The sequence below is a fragment of the Miscanthus floridulus genome, chromosome 3, assembly GCF_019320115.1.
Source record: "Miscanthus floridulus cultivar M001 chromosome 3, ASM1932011v1, whole genome shotgun sequence".
Classification (NCBI taxonomy): domain Eukaryota; kingdom Viridiplantae; phylum Streptophyta; class Magnoliopsida; order Poales; family Poaceae; genus Miscanthus; species Miscanthus floridulus.
In genome coordinates, this window is record NC_089582.1 from 115,063,627 (window position 1) to 115,078,148 (window position 14,522).

The window sequence follows — 14,522 nt, forward strand, 5'->3', positions numbered from 1 at the left end:
GCCCTATCCAAACATGATAGTGTAAGGGCTCGTTTAGTTTTAAAAAATTTTCACTTCAAAGTGTCACATCGAATCTTACGGCACATGCATACAATACTAAATGTAGACGAAAAAAACTAATTACACAGTTAGATGAGAAATCGTGAGACGAAACTTTCGAACCTAATTAGTCCATAATTAGATACTAATTATCAAATACAAACGAAGTGCTACAGTAGCTAAATCCAAAAAATTTTGGGAACTAACCGCACCCTAAGTTCAAGCTCTAGGCCTTGTTTAGATTGTAAATTTTTGCAATTTGGACACGGTAGCATGTTTCGTTTGTATTTTACAAACTTTGTCCGATCATGGACTAACTAGGCTCAAAAGATTCGTCTCGTGATTTACAACCAAACTGTACAATTAGTTATTTTTTTATCTACATTTAATGTTCTATATATACGTCTAAAAATTGATATGATGGGGAGAGAAAAAAATTTAAAATTTTGAGGCAATCTAAACAAGGCGCTAGTAACGATGAAGCATAGCCCGCAGACTCTACGATGTAGGGTGAGTGTACGAGCAGCAGCAGCAGTCCAACTGGACAAGAGAGAAGAGACCAGGAGAAAGAAAAAGCAAAAACCAGCCAGGAATGGGGGTGATGGGGTAACCCCACCGGCGGACGATCGAGAAGCGCGACAGTGATCATGGCACGAACAGCGCAGCTTTCGATTTAAATTCAGTTTTTACATTTCGTTCCTGGGAACGTACTCAGACACAGTTCGGAGAGCGGGCTGCAAATGCGTTTCGGCTAGTTGGACCGATTCGGCGCCGGCAAAGTACTGTAGCACTATGTAGTGCAACGTCGTATTTCGTTTGTATTTGATAATAATTGTCCAATCGTTGATTAATTAGGCTCAAAACATTCGTCTCGCAAAGTACAACCAAACTATACAATTAATTTTTGATTTCATCAACATTTAGTACTCCATACATGTACCATAAATTTAATGTGACGGAGAATCTTCTTTTTTATAGTGTTAAAGTTTGGATTTCGGTGGAAGCCCTCGGCTTTATTGGATGCCGCTCCCCTGCGGGTGCGGGCCCACCAACCCAACCTTAACAAAACTGCTGCATACTAGTACAGCATACGCGCGCTAATCTGGTGATTAGAAAAATTACTGTACCACAATACGGCACTACGTATACACTGTAGAACCAGACGGTTTAAAACAGCTTTTGTAAGCGGCAAAACCCGTCATCTCATCAAGAAGATAATGGAACTGGACAAACGCATGAGCTCCTCTTTTTTTTTTTTGTCGATTGTGGCACCCTAATCATGGTAGTGTTCTTTTCCATGTATTAGTGCTCGCCGTTTTTCCCGTCTTAGTTTATGATTCCCAGAAAGGTTTCGTTTTAACTTGTACTCCCCTTTAATGCATCCCATACATAAACTAATTTCATCATCACGAGTCAAAACTGATTATCTTATTTGCCCACGACCAGCGCAAATTCCCGTTGCGGCCTGCATTGGAAATATTTAACAATTCCTTGAATAGCTAAAGCGTTCGGCTGGCTGGACTGCGTGGCTGGGGCTGGGGCGCGCACTCAGAAGAACACTGTTCATGTGAACAGTGTTCTCAGCCATAACAGTATTTTTTTCTCACAACAATAAGCTGAAACAATATTTTGGCTTATTTTTCAGCCCTGCCGAACACTCCCTAAAATTGCCAACCGTAGCACATGACTTTTTCTGTTGCAGAATGTTAATGATTCAAACAAATATAGGCGTATAAATTTGGATGCAAACCGTACTTGATTACCAAGGCCCTCTCACATGATTAAAGAGGCAGCGACTGAAAAGATCTCCAGAATCGATAAGTAGTATGTTCCCTTTTGGCTCCAAACCGATCAGTACCTTTGTGAGCTCATAATACGGTATGCAAAGATTCATGAATCATGATGTAGTTAAGCTGAAACGCGTCCTAAAACGAGTTTCAGGTATAGAGTGACAGTGGCAGATGCTCTGGCTGAGCCCGAGCCGGTTTTGGGTACGAAGTGGGTGTGGACAGAGCGGTAGGCAGTCGGCCGAGGACGAGGACGCCAGGCGACGGCGACGGCGACGGATGGGTGCGACATGATGGTGTTCACTGCTCAGGGCAGGCTTCCTCCCCACTCCTCGGTTTGACGTTTGAGCGGGGTTAGCGCCCACTTCTGCGAGTCCGCTGTTTCTCTCCGGTCCGCTCACCTCTCGTCTCTCACCTCTGCTGCATGCTCCTTCACTTCTCTACTAGCCTTCTGAATTTGTAATGCCGCGTTGGCATGCGCGCACCGCGCGAATTTAAGGGTAAGTGGCTCTGCTAATTGTGCAAGTATTGAACACCTCTGCATCGCTGTACTGCCGATGCCGTGGAGGTCGTCTTTGACAGTTTCGACTTTCAACCCTGGGTGACAAGGGATGCGGCGGGAAACGGAGCACGCGACAACAAAAGCATGTCGCGGCACTAGAGCGGACACAACGCCGCCCTTTTTTGGGACGGCAATGATTCCAGCACGGTGCCACCGTCCGGACTGCGCTGTGCTAGTGGCTGGCGGCTGGCCGCCTGGCCGGCAGGCCCAGCACGCACTGACGTCCCCGTCACCCCCTACCCGCCGCGCCGCTGTGGTCACGGGTCACCGGCGGTGGCCGGAACGTGCGCGAAGGACAAGGCTCGCGCTGCACTGACGTACTCGAACAGGAGGCACGTACGGGTACTACTGGAGGCACAGCACAAGCACAGCTGAGCCGACCCTGCTGCTGCCTCGGCCTGCTAGGCCCATTCGGCTGGCTGATTTTTTTTCGAAACACGCTGAAAAATACTGTTCTGACTTTATTATTGTGAGAGAAAAATATTGGTTTGGTAAAAAAAAAGCTGAACAAATAGGATAGGATATGAGGTAAGTTGAACGGGTCTAGTCTGCTACTGGGTTTGGTGAGCAGCAATGTGATAGACTTATAGGCCATATTTTTTAGCTTGTTTTTTAGTTGAAATAGTATTTTTCTCTCATAACAAATCAAGCAGAACAATATTTTAGCTTATTTTTTTAGCAAAGCGAATGGGGCCCTAGGACCTTTAGGTGTATATCAGTGGAGAAATTCTTAACTTAGATAAGCAGACTTGGTAATATATCTCGTCGAGTGTAGTCACGGTCGTGGCGCCGCTGAAAGGCCCTGAAGGCTAGAGATGAGTGAATAGCCTATTAAAATTTCTACAACGACACTTAGCAAACTGGTTAGACAAATATGAGGTGAAATAAGTATTGCGCTAGCCTACTAAAAATACAAGCCACATACCATAATTCTAGTTTATATAGTCTCTATCCACACAATGGCTATGTCACTGCACTAAGTAAGTGTGCTCTCAAATGCTAACTAAAAAGACACACTAACCAAACTAACAAGCTACACTAAAGAGCTTGACAACTAGTTTACGATAATAAAAAGAGATAGAGCAAGATGGTTATACCGTCGAGTCGAGGAATGAACCAATCAATCACAAGAATGAATACCAATAAAGACCAATCACCTCATAATCAAATGATGACATAATAATTTTTACCGAGGTTCACTTGCTTACCGGCAAGCTAGTCCTCGTTGTGGCGATTCAGTCACTTGGAGGTTCACGCGCTAATTGGTATCACACGCCAAACCCTCAATAGGGTACCGCACAACCAACGCAAGATGAGGATCACACAAGCCACGAGCAATTTACTAGAGTACCTTTTGACTCTCCGCTGAGAAAAGGTCAAGAACCCCTCACAATCACCATGAACAGAGCCAAAGATAATTACCAACCTCCGCTCAACGATCCTCGCTGCTCTAAGCCATCTAGGTGGCGGCAATCACCAAGAGTAACAAGAGAATCCTGCAGCGAAACACAAACACCAAGTGCCTCTATATACAAACACTCAAGCAATGCACTTGGATTCACTCTAAATCTCACAAAGATGATGAATCAATAATGGAAATGAGTAGGAGGGCTTTGGCTAAACTCACAAGGTTGCTATGTCAATGCAAATAGCCAAAAGAAATAAGCTTGAGCCGACCAAACAATATTTATAGACACCCAAACAATAGAGCCGTTGGCTTAATTATTGAGCTGACTGTGGGACCACCGAACGCACCGGTCATGTGCACCGGACGCGTCCGGTGTGGCGATCGGATGCGTCTGGTCGTAGCTTGACCACCACGTGTCACTTTCAAATTGTTTAGCCATTCATGCCCAATGGCTATCTCTGCGTGATCGGACGCACCATTAGAAAACGATCGGACGTGGGAAACGCAGCATCCGGTCGAGTCCAGAGAGCTCTCAGAGCCGCTCTAGGCTGACCGGACGCTCACAGCGTCCGATCAATTATAGCGTTGAAAACCCGAGTCTTGCTAGTTCACACCAGACGGTGTGGTGACCGGACACGTCCGGTTGCTGTGTCTGCTCGCTGTGTCTAGCCAAGTCCAGAGAGCTCCCAGAGCCACTCAACTACGACCGAATACGTCTGGTGTGGACGACTAGACATGCCCCTGCGTCCGGTCCTCTCTAGGTCAACACCCGCGCTCCACATCATCTCGACCGGACGCTAAACGGTGATTGCTCAGCGTCCGGTCACTGCTATGACCCAGAGTCCGATCACCTCGTCTACTCTGCCGCGCCTGGCTAGAATATCGGACGTGTCTGATATGGATATCGGACGTGTCCGGTCACATCGGGAAGATACCGGACATGTTCGGTTCGCACGTCGGACGCGTCCGGTCACCCCGTGACCAGCGCATTCAACTCCTTTTCAACTCTATCTTCTTTATGCTTACTCAAATGTGCCAACCACCAAGTGTATCACCATGTGCACGTGTGTTAGCATATTTTCACAAATGTTTTCAAGGGTGTTAGCACTCCACTAGATCCTAAATGCATATGTAATGAGTTAGAGCATCTAGTGGCACTTTGATAACCATATTTCAATACGAGTTTCACCCCTCTTAATTGTACAGCTATCGATGTTAAATGTGATCACATTCACTAAGTGTCTCGATCACCAAAACGAAAAAGCTCCTATCAAGTTTCACCTTTGCCTTAAACTTTTTGTTTTTCTTTCTTCTTTTTCAAGTCCAAGCATTTGATCATCACCATGCCATCACCATCATCATGTCATGATCTTTATTTGCTTTATCACTTGGAGTAGTGCTACCTATCTCATAATTATTTTGATAAACTAGGTTAGTACTTAGGGTTTCATCAATTCACCAAAACCAAACTAGAGCTTTCAATCTCTTCTTTTTGGTAATTGATGATAACCCTTTCACCAAGATATGAATTGAAATTTATTTGAATCCATATTGTTTGCCCAAGCATTATTTGCCATGTGTAAAAGGATATTGACAAGTTTCATGAATCCCATATGGTAGCAATTGCTCCCCCTACATATATGCTAAGAGTTTAGATTGTAGCTTTCACATATGCTTAGATAGTAAATATAGGAGATAATGTTTATCAAATGATGCTAAGGTATAAAAGATGGACCTTTAAAGTGTGATACCAATCGGAGTGCACCATTATACCATCCTTAGCACTATTAGTAACTAGACATACATAAAAAACTAAAATACCCCATAAGATCAACATTAGAAACAAAGGTCTAGTTTTCATAATATGAGCACGAATCTAGTTACTTAACCTATGCATGCTAGTTTTTTATTTTATCATTCAAACCTACAACTAGCATGCACCACACAAGCATGGATATTGAAATTTAAAACTTATGTCATGCAAGCAAACATATGAAATATACATTCAAATGCATCAATTAAGTTTATGAGCTTGCTCCCCCTACTTGTGTGCTTAAAATTTTAATTGATAATTGATTCCCTTTCTTTATCATATCTCTCCCCCTATGTCAAGTTTTCCCCCTATCACTTATATCTTTGTTTTCCCCCTTTGTTGTCTTTTCACTATCTTTGTACACTATTTCTCCCCCTTTGTCATCAATGACCACAAAAGTTCAAAATATAGATAGGTTGAGATTATCAATGTGAATAAATAGGGTGAGGATCATTTTCCTAAATTTGGTCCAATCTAGATTATTTACCAAAGATATTTAACTCGATTTGATCCAAGGACAAGCTTATTCATACCTCCAAATAAGGGTTATCTTGTACCATATTGAGTTAAACACTTATAACTCATTTTCTAGATCAAACACTAGGTTTATAGGCCCACAAACATGTCATATGCTACCACTAGACCAAATTAAGCATAGAAGCAATAGTGGTATCATACAAACATAAAATTTATTTGATTTTCATGAATGAGACTATTAGATGTGAAAGATGACTAGATGCACTAATCATGTCCTTAGTAAGGATGTACCAATCAATTTTTACCTTGAATTGCTTGAAGGAGAGGCTTGTCATATAAGTGGGGATGTGCATCAACACATATTTGATAAATCTAATATGTTCAACTTATTTCTTAGCTTGCAAAACCTTTTCTCATCTAATAGCTTGGTGAATATATCAGCAAGTTGATCTTCGGTGCCTACACTCTCAATGCAAATGTCCCCTTTTATTGGTGATCTCTTATGAAATGGTGACAGACTTCAATGAGCATTGTTCTTGCATGTTGAACTGGATTGTTGGTTAACTTGATTACACTCTCATTGTTACATAGCAGTGGCACTTTCTTGAATTTGATTCCAAAGTTATTCAAGGTGGCCTTTGTAATAGAACCGACCAATTATACGAAATGAAGTAAGAAAATTATCTGCCAGAGCAGACGATTTAGCAAACTTAAGTCCGTATAACCCGGTAGTCTGTGAAATCACGAAGGATTTCAAACCAACTCACATACCGGCCCAGATCGTAATAAGTTTAGCGGTCACCATCACATATTACATAAAAGTTCGTATCATAGATACATCAGAGTTTAAATATAGTTATTACAAAATGAGTTCAAATAGGAGTAGCGGAAGCCATTTGTTTAAAACCACACACACTCACACGGAGTTCAAATACAGTGCCAGCTAATGATCATCTCCAACAAAAGCATCAGACGAGACATACATAATGACCATGCCCATGGTCCTAAGCATCACCCATCGTAGGATAAATGCAGTTAATATAGTAGCCGTAATACATCTGCCCATCTACAATAAGTGGGAATAAAACCCTGAGTACAAGAAGGTACTCAGCTAGACTTACCCGACATAATCGAAAATAAGGTGACACCAAGGATAATGAAGGGCTTTATAGTAGGGTAGCTGACTCATTTGCAAAAAGAGGCATTTTTAGCATTTTAAGAACCTTTACAAAAGCATTATTGTCAAGTTAATTATTATTAACCTATCGACTACATTTGCACCTATACTAGAGCAAGCATGTGATTAAGCAAATAATGATAACCAATGCTCATTAACAACTTCCATAATGTCATATTCATTATAACTGTCCAAGGGTTCCATCAACATTACTACGATGAAGTCACTCAAGTCAAGTGCTCACTATCTAGGAGCGATGGCGATTCGAATCGATTTCTAACCAGCTGGTGATTTTATTCCTTACACAAACCTCACTCACCCGCTAAAGTGAGGTATCGGTCACCGAGTCAACTATCTAGGAATCTCAAGTTTGCCAGGAACCACATGTACCCGGGGGCCGACCGACTGCTCTTTGGTCTTATCTTCGTGCTCCCGTGTCCTACCACACCTGCTCCGGCACAGTGCGCTGTGGGCAATCTACTCAGCCCGAATAATCTCCCAGCTTCACAGTCGAAAGGTACTTTATTCGGTCAGCTAAATGTAAGGCATGCGTTCAACATGACTCGAGGCCCAACAACGGTCAATCCTTAATCGACACAGACGGAAAGCACTACAGTCCAAAACTCTGTAAGTCTCCGTCCGGTCTCAACTTCATTTAACACTTAGTTATACCATGACTACATAGTTATCCAAGCAGATCCAGGTAACCACCTATAGCTCACAGGTAACAGGAAATCACCCGACTTCTACCAGTCTAAGCCAGCTAAGCATTAACTCGACTGCGGATACCAGGGTAACAAGGATATAGTATAACAAAGGTAGACAAGGTATAATGCAGCAACGGTTGCAAATAACTCCTGAACGTAATGCATCAATTAAAGTAAAGCATTTAATTAATAATTTCAAACCGGGGAAAAAATGCTTCGGGGCTTGCCTCTCTCAAAGGAGCTTGGGCGGTGATCGGGGCACTCCAAAAGTTCCTCAACGTCCTCCTCGTCGACTTCGGTCACTTCCTATGGCTGCACCTCGAGCTGCTCCTCGGGCTCCTCGGGTGTGATGACTGGGCTCTCGGTTTGCGATCCTATATGATGCATGTGCGTAAGTGCTTATGCAAAAAGTGTATCGGATGAAATGAACACAATGGATATGCTTGAATGCATGGTAGTCAACATCATCTAAGAACATATACTATAAGCACATGTCATCTACTGCATTCTCTTCTACTATTAATATGCTGAGTCAACACATCTCATTAAATGCTTCAAAGATACACCAAAGCTTCACTAATTTCTTAATCATACATAAGGCAACATTTGATTAAACCCAAATTAATAATAGGTTTGAATAGCAACATCTATTTTTATAGCTTAGAAAAATCTTAGAAAATTACCATAGCATAGTACTGCCCTTAGTAATCTACCATCAGATTTTTATGGCATTTGGATAAGTGGAATGGCCTACACAAAAATGACAAGCTATGACATAATTATGAACATAAAAATACTTTGTACTGTGAAAAGTGTCAAACAATAGATGTAATATTTTTCCTATATTCTACACAGCAAATAATCACTGTACAAAAATTATCACATGCATGTTTTATACAAATTTTGCTCTCTAGCAAAAATAACAAAAATCAGCCATTAAAGGCACTTGAACTACATCTCACAATTTTTCTACAGGACATGCATGGCATATATTTTTCCTAGGAAGTACATTACACAAGAAGAATAACACACTTGGAAGCATATTTTTCTAAAACATATAAATTTTACTACTATTTTACAAGATGTCAGCAATATCGAGAATTAAATAAAGCTCTATAGAAAAGTATCTTAAAAATGACATGCAATATTTTTATCATGTAGATCTGGTGACAAGGAACCTAGCAAAATTTGTTTCAACAAATTTGGAGCCAAAATGAGTACACAAAACATTTTTCAAAGTATTTCTCTTCCCAAATAATAAAAGAAAACCGAAATCAATTTTTCCTATTACTACTGGGCTGGCCCGTGGAAACAACTGGCCCACGGCCACTTTTGGCCTGCGCAGACCAAGCGAAGGGGAGGGGCGAAGGCTTGGCTCAGGGCTTTGGCCTAAGGCCGTCATGGCCTAGCTCAGCTACGGCGAGACACCACGCCACGCCGGCGTTACGGTGGTGCGGGCGCTGCCAGCGGGCCAGCGGCCGTTGCCGGCCACCACCGGGCAAACGAGCGTGAGCGCTGGGTCCGCAAGAAGGTGGCGAACCTGAGCAGGCTACTCGAAGGGATGGAGAAGGGACGGGGGAAGCGTTTCCACAGCGAGGCCAAGCACGGCGGCGCCATGACCGACGGCGGCGAAACACGTAAGGCCGCTATACCTTGCTCATATGGTGTTCCTGCAGCGAGCACCGGGTGCCGAGGAGCGAGGCGGAGCGATGTGCGCTTGATTATACGCAATGGTGGAGCACCGGCGGTCAATTTTGCCGGCGGGGCTGCGGTGGCGACGGCGGCGCGAGCGGAGCTCGGTGAGGGGCGAAGCAGAGAGGCAGCGTGGGAGAGAAAAATGAGAAGTGCAGGGAGAAGCGGAGCTGCAATGACTTGTAAACGGCGAGGCGTGCTTGCTTGCGGGGGGCCACGGAACGCCACCCGGCCGGTGTCGCCGGCATGCGCTCGCCACACGACGCGGCGTGCCTGACGCGGTCGGACGCGTACGCGCGCGAGGGAAGAAGGAAGCCAGTGCGCGCGAGGTGGGCTAGGCCGAGGCGAAGGCACGACATGGGGTGGAAAGTTAGGCCAGCTTCGGCTGGCGGGCCAAAAGTGAGGCGGCGGCCCGTGAATGGAGAGAAACCATTTTTTTCAATTTCTTTTTTCAAGGAATTTTCAAATATCAGTTTTCAAATACCCTTTTGAGCAAGGAAATGACTTCTTTTGAAAATGGCCCAAAAATAAAAGTTGCTTAGAATTTAATCCTCTACAACTTTGCTTTAGGGACCAACTAAAAATTTTGCATAGATTTTGAATTGGGAAGTAAAAGCTAAATAGGGAGGATTTTTGACCATTTTCAATAAAGATTTCAAATGCATATTTTGTCAAAAGTTTGAATACAAACTTTGCTCCAAAAACTGTGCTAAATAATTCTAGATGATTTACAATTATAGCCAAACATGTTTTACTAACCTAGCAAGCATAATTAGGGCAAAAACAACTCTAAACAAGTGTATGCAACATTCATGTTTCACGAGCATGTTTTATATGTTTTGAAGCATGGTTTCAGTTATTATTTACATGATTAGGCATGGATATTTAGGATGCTTGATGATGCACAATATGCATGATTTGCAGTGCCTAAATGTTGGCATAACACCGGGGTGTTACAGCCTTCATCCAAAGTAATTGTGCACAACAACTACCGGTGGATATGTATTCGGCTTTGGCGGTTGATAATATAATACTATTTTGCTTCTTTAATGACCATGAAACAAGTGATCTTCCCAATAATTGACATATGCCCGAGGTGCTCTTCCTTTCAACCCTGCATCCCACATAATCCGAGTCAGAGTAACCAACTAGCTCAAACTTTGCTTCTTTGGGATACCATAAACCAATATTTTGTATATGCTTCAAGTATCTTAATATTCTCTTTGTAGACTTCAAATGACTTTTTCTTAGTGAAGCTTGAAATCTTGCACACATGGATACATTAAACATAACATCCGGCCTTGATACGGTCACATAGAGTAGGCTTCTAATCATAGACCGATACAATTTTTAATCCACCATATTGCCACTTGCATCACTATCCAAGTTGTCATTTGTTCCCATTAGTGTACTAATGGCTTTGCTATCACTCATGCTAAACTTCTTTAGTATGTCTTTGATGTACTTGCCTTAACTCACAAATGTACAATTCTTCAATTGCTTGATTTGAAGACCAAGAAAGTAACTTAATTCTCCAATCATGGACATTTCAAACTCATTAGCCATTATTTTTTCCAAACTCTTCACAAAAGTCTTGATTGGTTGATCCAAATATAATGTCATCAACATAGATTTGCAACACAAATAAGTCTTTGTCAATCTTCTTGGTGAAAAGAGTAGTGTCTACCTTGCCCATCATGAACCCTTTAGAGAGTAGGAAGTCCCTCAATCTCTCATACCATGCTCTAGGTGCTTGCTTCAAGCCATACAATGCCTTCTTTAACTTGTACACATGGTCGGGTTTCTCGTCATCTTCAAAACTGGGAGGTTGCTCAACATATACTTCTTCATTGATGTAACCATTGAGAAATGCACTCTTGACAACCATTTGGTAGAGTTTGATGTTGTGGGCACAAGCATAGGCTAATAAGATTCTAATTACTTCCAATCTAACAACCGGAGCATATGTTTCTCCAAAGTCAAGACCTTCAACTTGTGTATAGCCTTAAACTACCAATCTTGCTTTGTTCCTTACTACTATCACATCTTGATCTTGCTTATTTCTAAAGACCCATTTGGTTCCAATCATATTGTGTCCCTTTGGTCTCTCTACTAATTCTCATACTTGATTTCTTGTGAAGTAATTCAATTCTTCATGCATAGCATTCACCCAATCAATATCCTCCAATGCTTTATCTATCTTCTTTAGTTCAATGGATGACATAAATGAGAAGTGCTCACAAAATGAAGCTAACCTTGATCTAGTTTGCACACCTCTTAAAATATCACCAACGATAGTGTCCAATGGATGATCTCTAGCAATATTTATTGGTTGGAGTATTGAAACTTGATTGTTTGCACTTGCTTGATCATTGGGTTGAGATGATGTACTAGCCACTTGATTTTGTTTATTGTCATGAGAGTCATTTGCACTAGCTTGATTTGTATCATCTTGCATATTTGAGTTAGAGAGCGCTTGCACTTGATCATCTTCATCATTATTCACTTGCCTAGGCCTCAGTTCACCAATATTCATGTTTTTCATGGCATTTGTAAGTTGAATGCCTCTAACATCTTCCAAGTTCTCACTCTCATCTTGGGAACCCTTGGTTTCATCAAATTCAATATCATAAATTTCCTTAAGAGTACCACTAACCAAATTCCAAACTCTATATGCTTTGCTTGTAGTTGACTTTCCAAGTAGGAATCCTTCATCATATTTCTTGTCAAACTTGCCCAATCTAGTGCCTTTCTTCAAGATATAACATTTGCAACCAAAGACCCAAAAATATGCAATGTTGGGCTTTCTACCATTCAAGAGCTCCTACGGTGTCTTCTCTTTCAATCGGTGACAATAGAGGCAGTTGCTACAATAGCAAGCCGTGTTGATAGCTTCGGCCCAAAAAGATTGACTCACATTGTACTTACTAAGCATAGACCTTGCCATATCAATGAGTATTCTATTCCTCCTTTTAAAAAGGTCATTTCATTATGGAGTGTACTTGGCTGAGATTTGATGTCTAATTCCAAATTCATCACACAACTCATCAATTCTAGTGTTCTTGAACTCACTACCATTGTCACTTCTAACTTTCTTGATGATTATTTCAAACTCATTGTGATTGCTCTTGACAAATGATTTGAATGTTGCAAACACATCACTTTTGTCCACTAGAAAGAATACCCAAGTGTATCTAGTATAATCATCCACTATCACTGTCGGGTTAAAAAACCTAGGGTCCCTAATGAGCCTGCTTCCCAGCAAAAGCTTAGCCCGATAGATGGCATTACGAATGACGCGTAACTCCTGGGTCGGTCTAGATACCTAACGATAGGCCAGAAAAGCGATCAAGTCTAAAATCGGAAGGCCTGGCCAAGGAGGAGACGACGCTCACTTCCGACTCTGACCCACTTCTCTGACCAGAAGGCCTGGCCAAGGAGGGGATGACGCTCGCTTTCGACTCTGACATGCTTCTCTGACCGAGAATACACCGAACCTCTGCTTATGGCTCTTCTCTGACCAGAGCGGTCGGAGCCAACTAGGAACGACTGACTGAGGACATTCGCTTGGTGCAGACCCAAGAAATCAGGCAGAGCAAATAAGGTAAGGCGCTCAAGTCAAACGCAATACCGAGGACCATACCCTGTACACCTATAGAACAGTACTGTCAGGCCATGCCACCATGCCGACTCTCTAGAGGGACCCCGTTGTCCCCACTACAACCACCATGCGACTGGTTCCCCTACGGCCTCATGTCCCCCACGGACGCGTACACGCTGTGGCTTCAAAGGATGCTGACGCCGCCCCCTCTCACATCCAAATTTGTTGGGATGGCGGGCTACGCTCCTGCCTCTTTCCATGACCTCATGGATGATGAGGTTGAAAGCGACGGCTCTAGCATTGGCGATGTCGTGGCACCTAGCCACCCTCTGTCCTAGGAGTGCACTATGGTGGATGATCCAGGATAGCCACTGATGGTAGCAAAGTCTCTATAGACTCACACGCCTCTAGACACTCATGCGGAGGCCCTCACATGTGCGTAGGAGCACGGCGAAGAGTTATGACAAAGGCAGCAGAGCCAATCACCACCTACGCTGGCGCACTCAATGTAGCACGCTGTGCCACATGCGCGTAACCTGGTGAGCGGCACCCGGGGTCACGCTTGCCATGTCTAGTGCGACATCATGGATGGGGGAATGATCCTCATAGTTCGCTTGGGCTGGCCAGAACATCACCGCTATGACAATGCTTCTACGTGGCCTTCTAGAGCCTCTCAACCCCTAGGAGCAAGCGATCCACCGAAACCTCCAGGCGTTGGTGGAAACCGCCGCCGTTCAATAGGCGGAGAGCTCTGTGTCGTGACACCGACTCGCGGCCTCTCTCCCCACCGAGGGAATGTGGGCGCACCAGTCGAATTGCTCCATTCGCTCACCACTATAGTCGCCGGGTATGGAATAGGAGGACGTAGCTGCACCACGGCCTGACTCAACACCCGCTCCACACCGACCGCCTATGCACGAATGGCTCGGGCCGAACTGAGATGCTCATAGCGTCATTAACAATCGGCATCAAGTCCGGCGTGATGATGACGTCCATCAAGGGGCAGTGAGAGCAGGTGGCATAGGCCTCGGCCAGACCATCGAGGGGAGAGAGGAAACACACCCTAAGCATGGTTGCTAACTAGACGACTAGAGTCCTAGGCCAGACAGCCTAGGACCATGGGCCTTTGGCCATTGCATCCAAAGAGCGTCGTTCCCACAACGCTTCAGACCACCTACCAACATTGCCAAATACACTAGGGAAATGAATCCTGGTATATGGCTCGAAGACTTCTGGCCTGCCTGCCGAGCCGGAGGAGT